Source organism: Strix aluco, chromosome 1 (genome assembly GCF_031877795.1).
Source record: "Strix aluco isolate bStrAlu1 chromosome 1, bStrAlu1.hap1, whole genome shotgun sequence".
NCBI classification, from domain to species: domain Eukaryota; kingdom Metazoa; phylum Chordata; class Aves; order Strigiformes; family Strigidae; genus Strix; species Strix aluco.
The window spans coordinates 31,768,568-31,781,411 of NC_133931.1; the positions used below are offsets into that span (position 1 = coordinate 31,768,568).

Genomic DNA, 12,844 nt, shown 5'->3' on the forward strand with positions numbered 1-12,844 from the left:
AGAGCTAAGGTGAGGGACATCTCAGAAGATACTGGAAGTTAATGGAATTACTGTGGGGATACATCAGTGTAAATGAGGTCATCATCTGTATTTTTGAATAGTTGTGAGAATAGTCTGAAAGTATTCATTTCTCATGTGACACTAAAAAATAATGGATGGATCTTTACATGCCATAGATGTTGAAAAAAAAGACAATAAGGCCTTTACAAAATCAAAATCAAATAGGGTCACAAAGATCCAGAGAGTGAAGGATCTCCAAGAAAAAAATTGATAAACTATGTCATATAAGCCACATATATGTAAATGATAAATCTCTATACATCTGCTGACAAATGTAAATACTGTGAATTTCAGTTTTCACATTTGAGTTTGTGTACACTAAGTACAACATGAGCCCTTAAGTAAAATTTGGAGGTGCGATTTATTAGAGATGAAGTGAGATGGCACAGGCAGGCTGTAGCACCCTCCTCTGCTCCAGACCCAAGATTTCCAAGAGAAGTAACCATCATTAATGTTCTTGACTACCTCCAAGTATACCAAGTATTAGACATTTTGCATTAGGCAGCCTATTGATGCTATCTTGCAGTTCGCAAACGTTGCACAGTAAAGGAGGAAAATGGTATGAGAAGAGTAATGCTGAGGACCACTGGTTCATGTGGACTAGAAACTTAGGAGAAGCAGAAAAGGGAGGAGGAATAAAGCTGGCCTGTAGGACATTGCTCTTGATTATACTTGACCTGTTTTGAAGGTATTCTGCTTGCCTCTAGCAACAAGCATTTCCTAATGTAGTTTACCACTAGATGTTGCATCCTTTACTAGTTATTGAATGGTGTGTGTAGGCTGGCCTCCGTGCAGTTCTCATTTGGGGCATCCTTGCCTCAGCACTTTGTTTTAAATGATAGAAGTATATGGATTTTTGAGATTACTTGTGTAATTCTGCGGAGATCATGTTTGAGATCCATCAGCTGTGACACTGACTCTGGAAGATACTCTCAAATATGTTTTAGATGTTTATGATGTTCTGTCAAAGAACATCTGATTTTGTTTATTGCCACAGAGCCATGGGACTCTGCCGATATAAAGCAATCCTGTTCCTGCTTAAGTCCATTTGGCAAGATGCTTAAGACAAATAACTTGATCTTATTAATAGATAAAAGGAAAAAGTTTCCTTAAGAGCTCTTATTATAGGATAAAATTAGAAGAGGTGGTTGCTCATTTGCAGCTCTCCTTTCTCAGCCTAATTTTGAGTACAAGATTCAAAGTCTTACTGGGCTGTTACTATCCACTGGCACTGTTCCTCAGTTCTCCTGAAAATGATGTTGGAGTTCGGCCTCTGTGAGATGCTTTGAAACAAGTTATTTTCAAAAAATGTTTATAAATTCCTTTTAGAAATCTCTCTTATTTTTCTGTCTCATGTTACAAACTCATATGCGTTAATTTGGTAGTGCCATATCTCTGATTATTCTTTATTCGAGATAACCCTTGCCAGTTCCCCAAAAATTTAACAGCAAAAATGAGCCCCGAGAGCTGGGGCACCAGTGATGGCTGCATGGACGCCTGACCTGGTCGGAACTGCTAAAGGGGTGAGATCGGGCCCCTGGGAAATTGCCAGCAAGTCACCAATTATTACTAATTGCATGGGAAATTATTGTAATTGCGATGGTTCATCAGGGACTTGGAATGATTTCATAGCTGTGCTGCACCCTAGGGATGCATGTCCCTTGGTGCTTGCTTCTAGAAGACAACACATTGTTGCTCACTGCTCTGTTCAGTTGCAGCATTTTAAGATCTGAACTATAATTAATGTGGAGGAATGTGAAACAGCTACCATCTATCGTGGAGTCTGGCTTGGGAATATTTGAGTTAAAGTGTAAAATTCCAATTAGTTTCAGCAGGGATCATCACCAACTCCTCTGGAGCCAGGCCACATCGCTTCTCGTTTTCTGTTAGGAAAGAAAACAAACCTAGTTACGTGAAATTTGTGCAACATCCACACAATAGTCCTTTCAAAACAAGAAAAATACAGGTGTCTGATTTTCAAAAGGACTTTCTGCTTTTCCTTTCTGATTTCCAAGGGAAGCTTTGCAGAAGACTGGGATTTAAGATGCTGCTGTGTTCCCCTCTTCCTACTGACAGCTGTAAACATCTGCTGAGGATGTCATTCATTGTCTCGTCCTACAGTCATTTGTTAAGATCGTGAAGCATCGTGCCTCCTTGAAAATTAAGCCATGGGTTGGGAGTGAACAGCCAGTGTGCTCAGAGGCTCTCCAGAGTGCGAGAGCAGCCGCTGCATCCGTGCCCTGTCCCATGGATAACGCCACAGCGGGGAGGGGAGCTTTCCCAGCCAGTTTGGGAGGGCAGGCGGTGGCAGGTCCCCACCTGTGTAAGGCACACTGCTGTGTCATCACGCTGCGATTTCGGCTCTCCATCCTGCTCTCGAAAAGGCAGACAAGGCTTCAAGTCATAAATTGCATTTCACGTAACTCCTCCCCTATTTCGGTTGCTTGCTCACGCAGCCACCCACGGATCTGAAACAAAAATGTGCGAAGCGAGGCAGGGAGCACTCTCACCAGTGCAGATTTCATCTCCCCTCTAGGCACTGGGGTGCCCGTCCTACGCCAACACCGTCTTACTCCTCCAGAACACAACGAGGCTTTGGCTATTCTCAAATACATAAGCATTTTTCTCCCATCCATTCTCATCAGCTTGTACTCCAAGAAGAAGAAGAAGAAAAAAAAAGTCCGGGGCTGTACATGAGCGTGTCTTTGTGCCACTGCTCGTTCGGCGGGCTGACAGAGGCGGCATTGTTTGCAGGCTGTGGCCGGCTTGGCAGCCAGAGAAGGTGGGGATCTGCGCCGCGCATACGGAATCGGCGAGTGGCCGAGGACAGGGGTCGAGAAACTCCTAGATCTGCATTAACAACAAGAGGGAGTTTCAGAGCACTCCTAATAGCTACTCCTGGTGTCCTCTGCACAATGCAAACAGGGTCCGGGGTGAGGAGTCCTTGTTGATCAAAGGTAATGTTTTTATCTTTATAGTAGCACAGTAGCGATTGCTGCTATTTGATTATTAATTAAAATATGGGTAATATGAGAGGGGAAAAGTTGTGAAGTCTGCTGTACTCCTTAGGAGAATAAAGCTTCATGGTGGCATCGTGCTGCAGCTGAGGGCTATTGGAGTTTGTCTGTTCCCCTTTATGTGGGTTTAGTTCGTGTTACAGTAATGAGAAAATCTGTATGTGTTCCCATCAGAGAAAGAAAATACCATTTAAGTCTCCTTCTCCAGCTTTCTTACTTTTTAAGCCAGAAGCTACTATGTAAATGCAATATTAAATGGATTTTGCTAATAGAAATACATTAACATATAACCATTAGGCAAGGTAAATACTTCTTCCTATTACCAGAAACAGTTCTTCACCCCTGCAGGTACTCCCTGGGGTAGAAAACATTCTGTACAGTGGTAAAAAATTAACATTTGTTCCACACACCTCAGCAGAAAGAAGAATCACTGTTGCATTTATTTTTTTAGCCTTTTTTGTAGTAACTAAGATTACACAGACTGTGCTAAACAGATTTTATGTTGTTATGCAGATATTTCTCGTGTGTTCTTACTACTTCAATTATATTTTAATAGTTTTTAAATTATTATTATTTTTCTAGTTTTAAAGATATATTTTGTCTGAGCACATCTCCAGGTCTCTCCTCTGTTCCTCTTGCTGTCTGTCCCTTGTAATCATTAACTATATTTTTGAGTTCGTACTGCTATTTGAGGATGATGACAAACATGCTCTTAAAAGTGCATGCCTTGTAGCTGTGGCTGTTGTTCATTTTGTGTGCCCAGGCTAACGTGCTTTTGGGGTGAATGGGCTCAGCTGCAGTGGGGACCCCCCGACACAACTCCAGATCTGGAGCTCATAATGTCACAACTGGAATTTGAAAGAAAGATATTGGGGGATTTTTTGTTGATTTCTTCGGGGAGGGGTGGGGGGAGGGGGGAGGGGGGACACGGACACAGTAAAAAAGAGGAGAGTATCAATTGTATGCTGAAGGGGTTTACTCTTTTCTGCCAGTGCAGCATCATTAGTTGTGTGTAATTCAGGAGAACGAATCTTGTACCTCCTTGTGCCTCCCGATGGCACGTAGCAGCCCCAGAGGACACACACTGCTTTTGTGCTCCTGTTTGGTTTTAATCTTTAGGGAGCAACTGTTTCAAAGAATAAACACATTGCCTTGTAGCAGAAACTCCGGGAAACATCCTGCTAGTGACAGCGGCAGCCGCTGCCCATCACACTGGACATCCCTCTGCCAAAACCTGTGGGGCTTTGCTAGCTGGCCAGCCAAAGGCCAGGAGCTGCAAGCTCTGTAACCAGGAGGACGGCTGAAGGAAATAACATTTAAAAGTGTTAAATTAAAACTGCAAGGCTGCTACCTGCTCACTCAAAACGCGGTATCTGGGTTTATCCTGGCCTTTGGCCCGGAGATTTGTGGCATCCCCTTTGTGCAGGAGTGTCCACCCCACTAATCCATACACAGCCCCATAAGGCTGCTTGGCAATGGGGCTGTGTCGGGCACTGGGTGGGCAGGTGATGAGCCTGTTCACTCCCTCCACGGAGACTTTCCCTATGCCCCCCTCCTTGCTGAGGGAGAGGGAAACTTCAGGCTCCAGTGCAGGGGAGCCAGGTCCCCACTTCCCAGCCCCATCAGCCAGGCAGCAGGGCTGGAGGGATGATGTTGGACCCTGCATCCTGCCATTTGGACATCAGCATTTTAACAATGCCCTTCTCATCAGGGAGACATGTTCCGGACAACACCTGCTACAGTAAAGAAGGACATTTTAAAGTAATAATAAGCACATTTAGACCCACCTTTTTTTTTTTTTTTAATCTATGAAATGAGAGATATTCATGGTCATTACCTCCATGAGAGAAAGGAGACCTTAGATTATATTCTGTGTCTTTCAATGATTTTCTTTCTTGTGGAAATCCCAAATCAGATCTTGTCTGCACAAGCACAAAACTGGAACCAGAATAATTAAAGGGGTTGCAATTCACAACCATTTTTCAGTGGATGCTTTACTAAAGACACTCATATCAGGAAATAAAAATATATGTGGATAAATGTGGTTTTAGGTTAAATCAAAATTGGTCATTTATTGTTGTGAATACACTGCTTTATACTGGTGTAGAGCCTGTTACTTTACTTCTACTGCTGTGTTTTAACCAGCAAACACAAAGTTTTATTTGCTGTTAGTTTAAAAATGTGGAGCAAATACATCTCCCACACATAGAATAATCCTGCTTAAAGTTCATTTGCTAAATGCTGTGTGCCTCATTTATACAGTGACTTTTAGAACCCATTTCCTCCAGAGTATATGACACTAAGAAGCCAGGGTCAATTTAAAATAGATAGCTTTTGCTTACCCAGTCAACTTTCATCTATTGTATATGTTTCTGTAAACAAAAAGATGCAGCAGAGTTTGTGATGGATGTAAGCACAGGCAGGACCTTTGCAGTAACTTCTTCACCATCACTTCATTGTTTTTTCAGCACAGAAGCTTTTGCTTCCTCACTGGGAGAGCCTGTATGAAGACTTACATGAACAATGTTGTAAGGTAAGGAATACACCCACTGAGAGCTGGGGTTTTTAATTTCTTCTTCCTAATTTTGCATTGCTGTGGAGTTCCCATGTGAGAAGTTGCTTTACTCTGCATCTGATTCTCAGAAGGACTTACATAAGGTGGTCCTTTGTTGTTTGGTAGTAACAAATACATGAGCAAAATTAACTGTTTCCTGTGTAGATGATAATATGTCTTAAAGGATATTGAGTTTCACCATCACATGAAGTTTTATATGCATACGCTTTCTCTTCTATGAGCCTCAAACAGTCCCTTTGGGGAACTGGCCACACTGTGTGTTCATCACAGTGCAGTTCTTGGTGCAGCAGGTCCCTGTGCAGCATCACTTGCGGTATTGTATTTGACTTTGAAGTGTTAAATTAAAACAGGAGAGTCTGATGTATTTTCTGATTCCCAGAAATACCATCACTTTGTGGCCTTTCCCTGCCAGCTTTAGTGTCACCTTTCCTTCTCAACTTCTCTCTTCTCCTGCTGGGTAGCAGCCCCCATCATCTCTGCACCCCTTCAGACATGGTGCGGTTGAGGTTCTTATCCACAGGCTGATGATCAACAAACAGCATCATTCTTACCTCCTCTCCCAGGACCTACGTCTGTCGTGTTTTACTCTACCTCACTCACCGAGTGAAAAATTAAATGGTCAATAAATGAAGAATCTTTTTGAAATATGATGACTGGAAATTGTGTAGCTCTTCTGTTTTGGGGTCCTAAAAGACAGGCTTTCATGCAGCACTAGGCAGATTACACAGCCTGCATGGATATTGCAAAGTCCAGCAGTGTTAGTATAGTGTAGCTGTGCTGCTTGTTTCCTTAATCTGCTTGTTTAGAGACACCCAGAATATTCATCTTAATCATCTATTTCCGCTGCATAGTAGGTACAGGAGGAAATACCACAGAGAGCCCTGCCACTGGGAAAACGCATCATTTGAATGTGCAATGTAAATATTTTAACTAACCAAATGTAAACACTGTTTTGTCTGTAGGATGGGAAAAGACTGTCACAGTCAAAAAGCTGACATAAGAGTGACCCTGTATAGATGAGATACAAAATTGTGTTCACACATTTTGGTAATCGAAACAGAGCCCTTAATGAATTGCCTAGTGTGAAAGGAATTACAAACACAAATGTGCCTGACACAAGACAATTGGAAGTTGCTGCTGTATTGACATTAGAAGGACTTTCAGTTTCATGGGGATCATGGGGATGATGTGAGATGAGAGAGATGAGATGATAGAGTTGTGAGATGGTGAGAGCTAGAGAGAGGCTGGAGACCCTGGAGGAGAATCTAAACCATAAGTATGCTCTGAATATCCATGCTTATCTGTGCCTCTGGCTATGACTTGTGTTCACTGTGCCAGAACAGTTAATTCAGAAGTTTCCAAGGGTTAGAAGGTGGTAGAAGCAACAAAGATACTAGATACAGCAAGAAGCACCTTATTTCATTCACAGACGTGCTGTGGGTTTTTCAGCTGGTGGATTCAAAGGAAAGCAGAATTCTCAGGGAGCTCAGAGCAGTTGCTCATTAGCTCTGCCTATGCTGGCTTCATAAGTGCTTGAAGACTTATGGTCAAGTGGTACTTGATAGAAACCAGACATGGGGTTTAACTTTGGGTGCTGAATATGCTTGGTCCTGAAAAATAGTGCTATAGCATAGGATACAGAATCCTCCAGATATCACTTGACTTTATTGCGCAGTAGATGCTGAGAAGCAGAGACCCTAAATGGTCTTTGGACATTCATCAGATTGCTAAGCAGAAGAAACATCTGGAGATTATTTCATTGGCTCTGTGTTCTAGTCTGTGAATTGTTAATATCGGAAGAGGAAGAAACGACACAGAGGATTTGACTAGACTCCTTGGATTGTGGGAAACTGGATATATTTTATTTCTGTAGGCACAGGTCTATGTAAATGCCCAAGCAAGTAAGCTTTCATTACTGAAGTAGCTGGGGGGCTTTTTAAAGTTGATTTTTGCTTGTATTACCAACAATGGGTAATATATTAACATCTGCCTCACATTTGCTATTTCTTTGTTCTAACAGCTGGAAATTTACATTTACACATAGGCCTCAGAGCTAAAAATGTCATTCCCTAGGTTAAAAACCCATACTGATTTTTGTCATTCTTGTTAGGAAAGGCGAACTGAAAACACAGGGAAAAGACAAACAGGAAGGGTACCCCCCAGATGATAAATGCTTTCAGTTGGAACTCGGATTAATCATGTATAGCGTAGCCTAAGAGTGTCATTGTCTGCCATTACTACAGCAATTTAGCTGTAGCCAAATGAGCAAATCTATTAAGACTAAAAATTATCCAAAGAAAGTAGAACCAAATACTTAAGTCATCAGTGAAGAGAAAAATACAGTAGCATTTTTTGTTTAGTGTAGAGGAAATCAAGAGCCTTTTTTGTGTGGATAAGAAGTGTTTTGCATAGATGAGAATGACTTTGACGTTATCCTTGACTAAAACTTCTGTTGTTAGAAAATCAATAATTTTATGCAGTAACTTCATGTAACTATTCCCTCAAATATAGATAATCTGAATCTTCTTTGCCTCTCAGACAAGTGTATCAATTTTCATGGGAAAGCATGAATAAATTCAAAAGAACGAACTTCGTTTTTTCCCTATAGGAGCAGGAAGCTCATATACTTTTGCTAAAGTGCTGTACTGTGCTTTTTTTGTTGTTTTTTAGAAAAAGGATCTAAAATGGCTTGGTTTAGCACAGGAAAAAAGGTAGGAACCGATAACTGTGTGGTGCTGAATTCATGGTATTGTTTTTCTAAAAGAAAATAGCATTATTTGAAGAAGGGTTTTAGATGGCTGATGAGAGAGGGAATTTAAGAGGAGGGAAGAGAAGTGCAGTTGAAAAATGTTTGGAATGACAGTGTAAACTTCAGGGAGGAAGGGAATTAGATAAAAGAATCTGTGAGAGTGGGAATAATAATGTGAAGGGGAACAGACTGTGCTGGTGCGATCTTTTGGCCTAGGTTTTGAAAAGAATTCAGAATATGATCTGCAGTCTCTGTCTTTGTTTGGGAGGGGGAATGGGAATTTTTCCATTTACGGTAAAGTGGAGTAATAATGTCATTGCTGCAGCTGTTAAAATATTTTAAAATCTACTTCAAACTGGTTATTTATTGCAGTGTTAAAGTATAGACCATTGTGGTCAGAAGTAAGAGAGAAATTGGAACTGATCCCAAAAAATGGGGTGAAAGGACAATTTATGCTTCCCTGAGAGGGGTTGGGACCGCTAGTCCAGTCCCGCTCATTCTCACTCAGTTTGCTAAGAGACTGCTTTTTAGGAAGCCTCTTTGGATATAACTGTAAGTAAACAAATCTCAAGGTTCAAATCTGCAAGGGGAACTTGGAAGCCTCCATCAAAGCCAGGGATAAATAGGATGCATATTTTGAGTCTGAAAGTGCTATCTGAGGGTGGCTTTGCAAAGCACATGAGGGCCATGGCATCCCAAGCATCTCTGGCATACACTTGGGAACTGACTTGTGTAAGGCAGTGTTTCTGCAGAAGGTGGATAGGCTACACAGGAGTTCCCATGCCTACAGCTGCTTCAGAAGTCACTTTTTCATTGTTGTACAGAGTGATCTTTGTCTGCTTAGTCATTTCTATGTAACACAGTCTTCAAATTCATATCTATATATCACCTATTCCGGATGAACAGCAATAACTTTTAGTGTCAGGTAAATCTGTCTGTGAGATGAATTTATACTTGCACTGTCATAGACTGTCAGTAGCTTTAGACAATCCGTTATCATCAGACTAACTTGGTTTCTTAGTTCTGCTCTTGTGGCACAGCCAATTCCATTTCAGTGTATGTCAACTAAGGAGGGTATGCTCTAATAATATTTTACATTTTCACAGCACTTCTCATCCCAGAGTACTTTATAAATCATGTGTATTCACCACTGACCTTTTGCCATCCCTTGAGAGCAGGAGAGCAACCATTTTACAAAAGCTATACAAACCACAGGAATTTTTTTCTATAATACTGGGGGAAACCCATTTATTACAGAACAAATTATACGTTCCCTAAGCTACAGCTTCAGTTTTTAAAGACCTTTATTGAAAATTTCCTCAAGATAGGGTGCATGATCCTACATTTTGTGTTCACCATGAACAAAGAGCTAATCCATCTTTCCAAGACTGGAGCCCTGGAAACATTTCACTCTTGCCTCTAAATGAACATAAAAGTATCACTACCTCTATTCCTTAGCTGTCATTTTATCTGTAAATTGTCACCTCTTCCTGCAGGATCTGCCCAAAACTCTATAGTCTGCGTTCCTTCTCAGATGCTGACGATCCTGCTATCTCAGTGTGAGAGGTACAGCATAATAGATACATCAGAAAACCTGTTTAATTGCTTTTGAGAGATTCAAATTTAACTGATCTGCTGGGGTATCAAGCTGAGGAAATTCAGTGTGGCTATGCATTGGGCCAGTATATGCAGAGGAGAGATGTGCAAGGCCAAAGGAACAAGGAGGAGGAATACAATGGCGATGAATTAATCTTCCTGGCATTCACTGCCCCTTCCTGTAAACATTAAGAGGATGATCTGAAGCCTACTGAGATCAGTCAGCATCTGTCCCTGCAGCACTGGAGCCGTAGGGAATGGCAATGATTGGTAAGGGAGCATGCAAGGTCCTTTGTCTGCCAGGGCATCCTTCTTGTGACATGCAGAGGCTCAGCTTATGTGTAGGACTACCTCAGTGGGGACAGATTCCCTCTGTTTACTTCGGGAGAAAACTCCAGAGGAGCTGCTTTCCTTATTTTTAAAGAAGAAAATAGATATGCAACCTGTTCTAGTACAGTATTTGCCAAACCAGACGTTCTGGAGGTTAATTTGGGCCTTATTTAATCTGTTGTTTTAAACAGAAGGACAGCAACATTTCTATTTTAACTAATACAATTCAGCAAATGGATTACAAAACCACAGTTAACTGCAAATGCCATGGATGGTAACTCAGTTAATAGTAGATTAAAAGAATCTTTAGGTTTTCAGTGTATTGTTTTACCATTTATCTCTCTTTGTAGCTTGTCTGGGTTTAATGTAGTTTATTCCATTTAGGAGCATTACTGAGACAAACCCCATTAAAGCAGGCATTATAGTCCTTGTTTTGATTAGCACTCAAGGCCACTAGATAATGATGCTTAAAAAAAAGTCTTGTATTTCTCTCATGGTCATTAGCACTGTGATCACCACCAATGTTCCTATGACAGTGTAAGTCTTTTTTTTTCCTCTTTAAATCCCAGAGCCAATTGTGAATGCCTTTAATATGGTTTGTGACATTTGAACTGTAACATTTATCTCAAAAATAACAGTTCTTGCTCTTTCAGTGCTCGTACTTGCAAGAAATTGGATCTTCGTATGTAAGACTTGTGGTCAAAAACTATCATTACTAGCTAATATTTTGCAAAGCTATTTTATTGGGGGGATTTTCTTTCATTTTATTTCATGGTGAGGCTTTCTAGACATTCAGGTGTATACATGTTCTTCTCGAACAACACCGTGACCAGAGAGAGACACTTGCATCATGCCTACCAAGACAGCAACCAGTATAGGACCGTTTCAGTACTGGACTGATATGGGCAATTAAAATAATTTCCTCACATCATGTTTAAACCAGTGACATGTAATTCTAGGACAAAGCCTCTCAGCACCTCTTTCCAACACTCATCTGCACTCAGAGGATGAGCAGCTGCTATTACATGCTAATGTGTTTTGAGGGTGAATGGCCATTTTAGGACATGTTATTAACTCTGTGCAAATGGGTGCATTTTCCATCCTAGTGTACAGAGGTGACCTCACATGCTGTTCCCTTTACAAGTTTTAGTTTTGTAACCAAAAACAAAAATGAGAAAAAATATGAGTTCGGTGAGTTGGGCTTGACATCTTGAAGGATGGGGAATGTCCATCTGTAATTACCCACTCCAGCTGTAGGGACCAGACACCTCACCTTACAGACACGTGAAGTTGCAGGGCTCTGAGGGCAGAAGGCTAGCCAGGACAATTAGCATTTCTAATGACACAGCCAACTCATTTTACCAGTATTGCTGTGTTTTACCTACTGTAGATGAACATTGGTGTACCTGAAAAGAGGCACTCACCCTAGTCTTTGTCCTTTATTCTTACAGACCAAGGTCGCTATGTGTTTTCACTAACTTGCCAGCTCCAGGTGCAAGAGCCCAGCAGTCTTCTGAGGTCCTTTGAGCTGCTCATCAAAGCCTTAGAGCAAGCTGAACGCTTGTTTTCTAAAACATATTTCCATATAGGGATAAAAATTGCCACTTTTTTTTCCCTCTCGTCCTCCTGAAGAGGAAAAAAATGTGTGCACAAAAAAGTATAGTGTACGGAGCTTTATCGTAGACTTGCTTTGGCTTAGGAGTCTTTGGCTTAGGAGCCATATTACTACCAACAGTGTGTTTCTGGTTGTGGCCATGATCGCCCGTCCCCTGACCCAGTGTGTAGGGGGTGAGTGGCCAGGAGTGCCAAATTTATAAAATACTAATTTTTGTTGGACTGTTTCATCACTCTCCAAAACCTTCTGATCACAGAAGCCCATTTTGCCATTTTATTGTATTGCAGCCTGAGCCACCTAATCTGTACTCCTTTGGTTTGGGTGTTTTTTGATTAATTTTGCTCACTAGAGCATCCAGTTCTGCTCTATTCCTGCTATTTGTTTTGTCTAGCCTTGCTCAGAGTAGATAACTAATGCAGTAGTTAAAACACCATCACATCAATGCTCTTTACAGGGATTGAAACCTGCTTGTCTCGGAAGCAGTTATACATGAACCAGGCTGAAGAATGAGTGTATTTAGTATTCAACCAGTCACCACACTAACTTGATTTTTCCTGTTATTATTTTTACTTAGATAGTTGCTGAAGTTAAATTAAAAGGTATCTTCCAATTTAAAAAAAAAAAAAAGAACCAGATACCAAAATACGTAAATCCTCATTTGTGAATTCCTGATAAACGTAGAATAAATTCACGTAGTTCATGATTTGTCCTTATTTGTTTAATTTATATGCCATTATAACTGTGAATGAGGCTTTACAAAACCACAGGGTCACAATCTTTGCCCTAAAGAGATTGTAGCTGAAATTAGACACAACATATTACCAATGCTTTCAATAGACAAAGCAGGATTACACCAAACAAAAATGGTTCATGTTGTGTATATTGTATATGTTGTAAGCTTG

The 12,844-nt window shown here is 41.0% G+C and overlaps 1 protein-coding gene across 4 annotated transcripts in view; it reads left to right on the top strand.

The window, feature by feature from the left end:
- The window catches only part of PAG1 (phosphoprotein membrane anchor with glycosphingolipid microdomains 1), a 116,049-nt gene that overhangs the window by 63,045 nt on the left and 40,160 nt on the right, over nucleotides 1-12,844 (top strand). For 2 of the 4 annotated variants that reach the window (XM_074816835.1, XM_074816843.1), the window contains one exon: nucleotides 5,546-5,610. The exons of 1 other annotated variant lie outside the window; for it this stretch is intronic. The gene's annotated coding sequence lies outside the window, so the exon portion shown is untranslated. Of the gene's footprint in view, nucleotides 1-2,075; nucleotides 3,018-5,545; nucleotides 5,611-12,844 lie in introns of all 4 variants that reach the window. One more of the 4 variants, XM_074816830.1, reaches the window with a different exon arrangement.